Raw genomic sequence first — 10,900 nt, 5'->3', positions numbered from 1 at the left:
TTTTAAAGGAATTGGCAACAATATTGATAAATGTGTGAAATGCATGAAGGGCATTTTTGCTTTGACGTGATTCACATTGATCTCAGTGGCTAAGTTCCCCTTTCATTCAAAACATGATTTATTTAAAAGCTTTCAATTTGGCATCTTCATTCCCTGGTTAACTGACTTTTTGTTCAAAGCTCTACATAACAGAATATTGAGCATTTTAATCTAAGTATCTCTTTCTGGTAGAACAATCCTTAGAAATCAGTTTGCTCTGATACGGCTGAATTTTATACACACGGCTTTGTGAGCATTCCACAACCCTTTTTATTTTCCAAACCAGTTCAATAAAGACTGATTTCTCTGTGCAGATCTAAATTGATTTGAATTGATTTAACTAATAGTCTTCAATTACTCCCTTTATCGGCACACACCACTAGGAAACAGGAAAGCCTGCTGATGCTTTTTCAAGTATGAATGAGAGTTATGAACTGTTTTAACTCAGGTAAGCACAATTAAGCCAGCAAAAATTCAATAGCAATTTAATTTCCCTGTTGTACATCTAAGGCAACCATACAAAAAATGATATGGAATAAACAGTTTGCAGGCTTGATTATTAAAGCAAGAAATTGAATCTTCGCTGGTAGTTATCCCTTACTTTGAAATATTGAGACGAGAATATTTATAAAGTCCATATAGGCATAGCCTGCATGTAAAGGAGAGTACTACAGTCCTATAGATAATTATATAGATTGATAATTCCGCTGAGGATGATGACATGCTATCAGAACTTTTTTGTTTATTTAAAATAATCTATAGCACCCACCTCCACATTTATGGTTCATATCTTACAAGTTGCTGAGTCCTCTCAGTTCCACTGCAGGGCTTCATAGGATCTGTTCTAGCGTAGCTGTATCTGCTAAATAAATTATTCCAGTTGAGGGATTGTGACTCTCTACTATTAGACCTGGTGTGGCCTTCTAAAAATAGGGGAAATTCCACCAGCACTCCGGCAGCAACAGTTGTAGTTCCCACTATTTTTAAAGGGTCATGATAGTTCTGAAGTGACATGAGGAAAATGGACTGTCGACGTTTCCTATTTTGATTTAGAAAAAGTACATATTTCAGTGAGATGAGGATTGTGGGAAACTGTAGCTGACAATTTTAGCTGGGCTCTCACTTCACAGATGCAACAAGTCCCTTTCCTCTTACTTTCATTGCATTTTTAATAACCTATCACTAACAGTGGGGCTAACACCAGAAGTTTCCGAGAAAGGTGCCTGAAACCTGATAGCAGGGAGATTATGTGGGAAAGTTTCTTTCAGTGAAAGGATCTTAAACTGTCCTGATCCCTAATAGTTAGATGGGCTTGAACTCTGGAATCTGAGATTATATACCCCTTCCAAACTTTGTTAGCATGAACTCCTAACAATGCTGGATATTCTTGCTATCCATAAATATGTCGAATCCTTCTGACTCTTGCGAAACTCTTGGTCTTACCTGCATCCTGTGGCAATGAGTTACACAGATTACTTATACTTATGTGAAAAAGTATTTTCTTTTCTCAGGTTTCAATTTGTCACTGCTCAATATCAGGCAGATAAGGAAGGCAGGGAAAAGGACACAGCATACAAGCAGAATGGCCAGGTGAATGAATGAAACATACCATATTAGTTGCTCTATATTTGTCCTTTCTCCACTCAGTATAAACTATACCCAGATGCCCCTCTGTCCAGTCATTCTTAGTTCCGTTTTAATTGTAAAACATATAAAAAATGCTTAATTAAAAAGCTACAGTTGCAAAGTCACTCCTGGAGTACTATTTGTCCTGCGCACTGAAAGAGGCAGGGGTCCAGTGGGAAAAATAGGATATCATCATGTAATTAGAGACTCTCATAATGCACACCCAAAAGGGGGGCAAATTAAGGTTCCATAAACAACCTTCCGTCTGACATCTCCTAATTTTGAATGCTTGGCTTTGCTATTTAATGTACTTTTGGGGCGGGGGGGTTAAGCGCAATTTCCCAAGTTTTATAAAGACAAATTCCATCATGTGGAACTATATTGACCCCCTCCCCCCACGCATTGTCAGGACTGGAATCTTTAGATCAACCATACAAACCTCTACCCCACATGAGCGAATGGAGTTAAGGGTAGCCGTAGTAGGGCATTGTATCAGGAGATATGGGTGTCATTCCCCTGCTCCTCTAAACATATTAGTGCTAGGTCTCCCCAAGCTAGCATGAGCATTTAAAAACTGGCAGTATAGTCACAGGAGCCCCGGTAGCGGCAGCATGGCTGAGCTATGCCAAGTATATACCCACTAGTTTCAGCCAGGTGTGTACTTAGCCAGGCCTCCACTGCTACTGCCAGTGGACTGCTATTTATAGTCGTGCTAACTTGATGAGAGCTCGTGCAAGTCTGTATATCTCACATGTACCTCCTAATGTAGACATAGGCTGAGAAGATCAGCCACTAGACGAAGATAAGGTCCGTTGCGAGTTGGTTTCACAGCTGTGTGCTAGACAATGGAGGAACATTGGGACTCATAAATCCCAAGTTCTATCCCAGTTTCTGGAGAAGAGTTAATTCTAGTCATGATAGGCTCTTCTTTTCACCCCTAGCAAAGCCCCCTCCCCAACCTGCCCCATTCCCACTCAGCTTGTCCTTCTCTCATCTCCTCTCTCCCCCCCCCCCACCCCACCCCGTTACTCCTCTCTGCAGTCAGATAAGGCTGCTTCCACCTCCTTCATAATGCTGGGGCACCAGCAGGACAGGGCATTGAAAGCACAGGAAAGACCCTTTCTGCTGTCAGTTATGGTGTCCAGCAATGGAGGGGCCCCCAGCAGCCAGAAGGAGGAAGTGCTGCTCTCAGCGGAAGCCTACAACGTTCAGAGAAACCCTGGCGAGTATGTACAGAGATTGTCAGAGGGCCACCTGTATCTTCCCCTTTGGAGCTGGTCTATCTTACTTCTTGCCTTCTTTGAAGGGTCTCCTTGACTGAAGAAGCAGAGTGTGTCAGTATCTTCAAGATACAGATAGCTCAGTGGTTTGAGCATTGGCCTGCTAAACCCAGGGTTGTGAGTTCAATCCTCAAGGGGCCCATTTGGGATCTGGGGCAAAAATTGGGGATTGGTCCTGCTTTGAGCAGGGGGTTGGACTAGATGACCTCCTGAGGTCCCTTCCAACCCTGATATTCTATGAATTTACTACACCTATTTAAGACCAAATTTTTCACTTTATAAAGAAAACGATTGTGCCTTGAAAAAGTGACCTCCAAGGTTCTACCTTTCCACACTGCAACGAACGATGTGGGACAGAATACGCACCACCACTCTTTTCCCATTCTTGTAAATGGGCGTTTCTTTCTCAAGCCCTATTTTCCACATTAATTAGAAAACTGGTCTTCCTTTTGATCAGTTTATAGGAGCCACCTGGGGAGAAAATTTTAGGGGGAAATGACACTTGCATGAAGGGAGGGGGTGAACTGGAGTTTCCCAAATTGGAACTTATCTCTGGGGAGGGAGTGGGGGAAAGACAAAGAGTGTTTGTGTGTGTGTGCATGTGAGAGAAACAACTGCCAGTACCTACACATACTACAAAAATGAAGGGGCCCTTACTAAATGAACAGTCTGGTACAGTACCACCTGTCTGATATTAAGGGCCAGATCATAATCCCATTAAAGTCAACAGCAATGCTCCTACTGACTTCAGTAAGATTAGGATCAAGTCATAAAGAAAGGAAATACCCCTTCAAAAAGTGCATATTCAGCACATTCTCAATCAAGCAATAAGGTTTCAAACAGATGTTTCCTCCCTCCCACGGACAACGTAAAGGCTCCCCTTAAACCTCTCAAATTAAGAATATTAAACAAAGTTTAAGGGGCAGCAAATTGGAACCTTAATTTCACTTGACTAGGAAATTGGAAAAAACTGCCATTGATTTTAATGGGCTTTTGATAAGGCCCTAACTGACTTAGAAAAAGATGTAAACCCAACAGTGATTAAATATGCAGAAAACAAAACGTAAGGCAGTAATACACAAAGAGGAAACAAGCTAACTGGGACGTAATCTGGAGAGGTTGTAACGATGTGCAGCATGAAGGAAGATTCAGTAAAATATAAATAGACATCTAGGGAAAGATTAGTACTTCTCAACTTATTGAATTCCATATTTAGAACTAACATTGGGTAGTGTATAGTAAGGGCCTGATTCAAAACCCAGTGAAATTAAATGGAAGTGTTTATACAGATTTTGCCGAGCTTTGGACCAATCTAAATAAAGCTGAGGGGCACACACTGAACAAGGAGAATAAAAACAGCTGCCTTATTCACTCAGCATCTTCCATCCTGGGCTCTGACTCAGTCTCATTGACTGTGAAGGAAAGTGGGTGATAATGTAATGAGAGACTATTGTAATGTGCACTAGGGGGCAGGAGTTAAGGTTGTGACAGCAAATGTGTCATTGTCTGATTTGAGTGCCTCACTTGTGCAACCTCACTGTTCTTTCAGAGCAGCTTTTTTTTTTAAACTGGAGTTTTATATACATAGCCTTCCCATCCTGGTGCTTCTGACTAATAAAGCATGTAAACTTTTGTCTTAGATTTGGAATCTGAACACTGAAGTACATGGACAAACATTTTTATGGTAAGAATTTAAGACTCTTAATCCATAATTATACAATTTAAAAATTGTATCAGCAGAGATACAAAAGGGTTATCCTTAAATCAATTACACTGTTCTCCATTCTCTCCTCTCACATCAATACTTATTTTCATTCAGCCATTTTGATATTTCTACATATCAGTATCGGTGTATTTCTGTAAATATTTACAATATTTTGTTAAGTTAGCATTAATTATATTTTAAAGTAGTTTAAAAAAAACCAATAAAGCAACTGAAACTATCTGTGTCCTTGAGATGAAGTGTGTCACCGGAAATGTCACTTAAATTTAAAAAAAAAAAAACATTTAAACACATTTGCTACAGAGTATTAAACAGAATATGTCTCAAAGACCTCTAACACCAGGTTTTTTAAATATGTAGTATCAGAGGAAGGTCACTAGATTACTGCTATTACTAACAAGATCCTGTTCTTATTACTTTATTAGGATAATGAACTAGTTGTACTTATTCATTTTCTGATTTTACAAATTTAAGGGCTGATCCTGCAAATTCTTACTTTCAGGAAAGTGAGGACTACTCTGTTAGGTAACAGTTATCAGGCTGAAAAATAAGGGACCAGACTTACAAAGCATAAAATATTTCTTTAATACATTCTGCTGAAGTAAGAACACATTTAGATCCTCACGTATAGGGGCTGGAAAAATATTTAAGATGGACAAGAAAAGAGGAAATTTAGGTTAGGGTGTTTTTCCTAATTCACTGTAAAATTAATTAGTGGACTTCCTTGATAAAGGATGTTACTCAAATAGTATCATTAAAGGCATTCAAAACCATAATGCAGATTTGTGATTTCTGTGCCTGATCCACAATGGATAGACAGGATCAAGCGCTAGTACAGGGGGACACACTAGATGACCCACGTCTTTTCCGGATGTGTATGAAATGATTTGTAAGGCAGACCAACTGAAAGAGGATTTAGTCATAGTGGAAGAGGTTTAAGGAAAGTAAGCTAGCTCACACTGACTAAAACTGAATTTTGTTAGCACTACCTTTGTCAATAAAGCGACAACACAGACACAATGATTTACGACCCATTGAGAAAACTATTGTTTATTTAGAAAAAAGGTTACACTGGTAGAATTCAGCAGATAAAAAAAATTCTCTTTTTTAAAAATGTCATTGTGAAACTTTTCAGACTAAAGTTCAGCGATACAAAGCTCCTGTAGCTGTAGAATTGAAACCTAATTTATTTCATTTTTGAAGAGAGTATTTTCCAATTTATCTAAAAACATCATGACAAACAAAGATGTGGCAAGGGACAACTGAGTGCAGGTTTGGGATTTTTTTTTGTTTTGTTTTGTTTTTTTTAAACAGCTCAATGTTGTACACATAATATACAAATAATTCCTAAGCATTGCATGAAAACAGTGCTCCCACTTGGTTTTTAGTGACTGATATTAAAAACAGGCTAAGTAATAAATAAAAACTGAGTTTAAATGAGGTAAATTCAAAAATTGTTCAATAACTGTTTATTTATGGTTTTCAGACACCTAAAAGAATGCAGTTCAGATTGAAAGAATCATTAAACTCAGGCAGTATTTAGACAACCTAAAGAGGAACTCTGTACACATGAAACCTTATTTGCACTATGGCAACTGTTTGCAGCACATTGTGCTAAAATATGGAATAGGTAACACTTTCAGCCAGGTACTGAAAATAAATGTGAGAAACTAAGCAACAAGTTAAAATACAGTAATGTACAACTCAACAATTAAATGTTCAGCATGGGGGAAATAAAGCAGAGAACTGAATAATTTAAGGAGATGCAGATGGGTCCTCTTCATTCACAAATTTCTGTGCAATCTATACTCTTGAAAATACATTTCTGGTCACAGCTGGATATCTTCCACTTTCAACCTCACCTACAACAAATACATATGCCAATGCAATTAGATGTCATTTCTAAAGAATCAGAAGATTCAGAACTTGTTAGAATTTATTTTCATTCACAGTCCAAACAATGAGGGTGGAAAAATACTATTTTAATTGGCTACACTGATTATCTTTAGATTTTACAGACAATTACTTCAATTTCCTACTTTGTAATGAGAACTACACTAACACACACTATCAGACACTGGGATTATAAATAAGAATAATGGAAAACTCTGCTTAATAGATAAAAATTCAACAAAAACAAGTATTGGAAAAAGTGAAATTCAACAAGCTGTTGTACACTATCCCAAGAAGATTAATATGTCTAAATGAGAAATAAAAGCAATGAATATAAAGCAATACACACATTATGGAGAATGTAACAGAAGAGGTTGTGCAAGCAGCAGGAATGGAATTAGCTGCCACAATTCTGTGTTGCTCTAAAAAGCACTTTTGCACACTTACCCCACAAATAAAGGAGAGTAAGGTGAATGTTATACCAGATGCCCCTTAATTTACTGCAAGAAATAACTGTATTACCTAAATGTGTAAAAGAAGATTACTCATCCTGTTTGTTAGGGGGCTTATTCCTTCACATGAGGAAGTGAGTGGGTGTGGGTGGGAGGGGGTGGGTGTGGGAGATGGGAACAGGGAATGGGGGTAAGAAAATTGGAATCATGTTTTGCTAAAGGGGGAAATGGGAACAGGGAATGGGAGTAAGGAAGTTGGAATCATGTTTGGCTAAGGGTAGGAATGGGAACAGGGACACAGGTGTAAGGCTCTGTGGTGTCAGAGCTGGGAAGGAGGATACTAAGGAAGGAAACTGAAATCATGCTTGCTGGAAGTTCACCCCAATAAACATCCAATTGTTTGCATCTTTGGACTTCAGGTATTGTTGCTCTCTGTTCATGCGAGAAGGACCAGGAAAGTAAGTGGGTGAAGGAATAAGCCCCCTAACACTGTTCTTTGAGATTATGTCCCTGTGGGTGCCTTTGATCGGAGAATTTCAGCAGCAGTTCTTGTCTGGTCATGCATGCGCTCTCCCCGTCTCATGCTGTTGTCAGCACCTATCTAGTGCAGCGCAACCAGACCTCCCACTCAGTTCCTTCTCCACCCGAGTCCACAGATTGAACTTCAAAGTAAAGGGGAGGAGGGTGGATAGTGGGGCACCCACAGGGACACCATCTCGAAGAACCTCAGTTACTGCACAGGGTGGGTAACCTTCTCTTCTTCTTCAAGGAGTGTCCCTGTGGGTGCTCCACTTCAGGTGACTGCTGAGCAGTGGCCCTTGATGGACAGAAGGGGCTTCGGAGTTGTGCAGGTAATTGATGATATTACTGTAAGTCCTACCAATGCGCCTGATCTTGAGCTCTGATCTATTGCACAGTGTTTTGTAAACATGTGCGTGGACGCCCAGATGGCCACTTTACATATGTCCATGGTCAGCATGTTGTTGAGAAAAGCTACTGAGGTTGATAACGACCTGGTAGATAGAGTTCGGATACTTGGTGGGGGTTGTATGTCATGTTGTTTATAGTACAGGTGAATGCACCCAGAAATCCATTTGGACAGCCTCTGCTTGGAAATGGCAGAACCTTTAGATTGCACTGAAGTTGAAATAAGTCTTGATGACTTTCTGAAGGTCTTGGTTCTCTCAAGGTAGAATGTTAATACGCATCTGATATCCCGGGTGTATAATATGGAGTCCCATTTGCTTCCATGGGGTTCGGGGAAGAACGAGGGAAGATGGATTGGTTGGCTCAGGTGGAAAGAGGAGAGTACTTTAGGTAAAAATTTAGGGTGAGGTCTTAGAGTGACCTTATCTTTGAAGAAGATGGTATAAGGTGGGTGTGCCATGAGGGCTCCTAACTCTACCACTTGTTGGGTGGACACGATAGTGAATCAGAATGCAACCTTCATCGACAGATGTGTTAGTGAGTATGTTGCTAATGGTTTGAATGGGGCTCCGGTAAGGCAGCGTAATACCAAGTTCAAGCCCCAAAGTGGGGTAGGCACTCATATTTCAGGGTAAACATTTCTAATGCCCAATAGAAATCGTTTAGTGGTAGGATGGGCAAATATAGATATTAGGGATGTAAAATATTAAACCATTATCCATTAAGCACTAGTCTTACTGTTAATATATTGCAGTTAACATTTAAAACACATTGGTAAAATAGTTTTGTGATATTGTAATACCTAATGTGCACATTAAAAAAGCCACAGCAATACCAGCAAATATGTAGCAATTGGGTTGTGTAACCTCGTGACTAAAGCTTTGATCTGCAGTTCTACAAACCGAAAGTATGGCAGAACATGGAGGAATATATCAGTATTTTCGATTTATGTGGGTTTACGTAAGTCTGTTTTTGTTGTTAGTAAACACACTTGATAAAGATAATATATACATGGGGTTAATTGTGAACTTGTTAATGATTAAATGGTTAACAGATATAATTTTAATAGTTTAAATGGGTACTTTTTAAAACAATATTTACATCCCTAATCAATATCCTGTCTACCTTGGGTTGAAAAGCAGTCATAGTGACAAGGTGTACTCTAAGCAAATTAAGATATAGACTGGAATTTTTTAGTTCCAGCATGTATTCTAAAATAATTGGGAAGGGAGCGGTAACAGGTTGGACTTGTTTGTTTTGGCACCAGATGGCAAATCTCTTCCATTTTTGTTGGAAAGTATTCCATGTGATTGTCCTCTTCCTGTTTACCAATATGTCTTTCACCAGTTCCGAGCAGGTTAGTTCATTGTGCTGGAGCCAGGTAGGAGCCATGCTCTCAGGTGAAGGCTCTCCAGATTTGGGTGGCAAACCTGTCCTGCATCCTATGAGAGAAGATTTGGAAGAGTGCACGGTGCAAGTACCAAGTTTGTCTGGGCCATGTGGGGCCTATCAAGAGGACTTTGGCCTTTTCAGCTCTTTTTTTGCATATTACCGCCGACAGCAAGGGAGAGCTTGAAACATGTATAGGATATGCATGTCCCATTTGAGGAGAAAGGCATCGCCCAAGGAACGGGGGCCCAAACCTGCTCTCGAGCAGAACTGCAGGCATTTGTGATTCTGGGAGGTCATAAAAAGGTCTATGGATGGGTGACCCCAGCGCATTCAAATATGCTCTGTAGGACCGTGTTTAGTTCCCATTCGTGGTCCTGGGAGAATTCCCTGCTTGATGTATCTGCTATGGCATTTTGATGTGCTGGGAGGTACGAGGCTGAGATGCTGACGTGCTGGATACACCAATTCCATAGTTTAATGACTTTGGTGCATAGGCAGTGCGACCTTGCCCCTCCCTGCTGGTTTGTATAAACAGGCAGGCAATGTTGTCAGTCATTACCTGTATAGTCTTGTTCCTGATCAATGGCAGAAAGTGTAAGCACATGTTGCGAACTGCTCAGAGTTCCAGGAGAATTATGTGTAACAGAGTCTCAATGGGAGACAACCTGCCCTGAATTGTGTGATGTTGTAGATGGGCCCCCCAATCTATCAAGGAGGCGTCAGTTGTGAGAATCATTGAAGGTGGAGTCTGTGTGAAAGGGACTCCCATGCACACATTGTTGGGTTGTGTCCACCAGTGTAGCGAGTCTTTGACTTTGAACAGCATTACGAACAGTGTCTGCATTTCTGTGGTACATGGTTCTTAGCCAGCTCTGAAGGCAGCACATGTGAAGACGCATGTGTCGTACCACGAACGTGGTTGCTGCCATATGGCCTAGTAGTTGGACGTAAGTCCATGCCAATATCTGTAGGCTGTTCAATACGGTGGAGATCAGACTGGCTATCGTGAGAAATCTGGTTGGTGGTAGTGACATTTTGGCCTCTAGAGCACCGAGATATGCCCGGATGAAGTCCAGTTTCTGCACAGGTGTTAGTGTTGATTTTCATGTGTTGATTTGTAGTCCCAGTCGCAAGAAGAGAGTGATTGTCATCTGCATAGTGCCTATGGCATCTGCCAAGGTGGGTGCCTTTAACAGGCAATCATCCAGATAGAGAAAAATGGTCACTCCTTGTTTGTGGAGGTGTGCTACCACTACCGGGAACACTTTGGAAAACACCCAAGGTGCTGTCGACAGGCCAAATAGCAGAACTTTGTATTGATAATGTTCTGTCCCCAGAGTAAACCTGAGGAACCTCCTGTGCATGGGATGTATGGTTACGTGAAAATAAGCGTCTTGAATTAAGGGTCAAAAGCCTGTTCCCCTGTTCCAGTGCGGGTATTATTTTTGCTAATGTGACCATCCTGAACCGTTGGACCCTTACGAATTTGTTTTCTGAAGTCTAAGACAGGCCTCCATCCTCCATTCTTTTTCTGGGTTAAGAAGTAGTGGGAGTAAAAACCCTTCCCT

The 10,900-nt window shown here is 40.5% G+C and overlaps 1 protein-coding gene across 2 annotated transcripts in view; it reads right to left on the bottom strand.

Moving 5' to 3' along the window:
- Positions 1-5,702: 5,702 nt before the first annotated feature.
- Positions 5,703-10,900, bottom strand: part of THOC2 (THO complex subunit 2) — a 110,967-nt gene continuing 105,769 nt past the window's right edge. For both annotated transcript variants that reach the window (XM_073361291.1, XM_073361292.1), the window contains one exon: positions 5,703-6,530. The gene's annotated coding sequence lies outside the window, so the exon portion shown is untranslated. The remainder of the gene's footprint in view (positions 6,531-10,900) is intronic.

Source organism: Lepidochelys kempii, chromosome 9 (assembly GCF_965140265.1).
Source record: "Lepidochelys kempii isolate rLepKem1 chromosome 9, rLepKem1.hap2, whole genome shotgun sequence".
In the NCBI taxonomy this organism is placed as follows: Eukaryota; Metazoa; Chordata; order Testudines; family Cheloniidae; genus Lepidochelys; species Lepidochelys kempii.
Note: the sequence above shows the minus strand (reverse complement) of the source record. Positions and strands in the feature narration are given on the sequence as shown.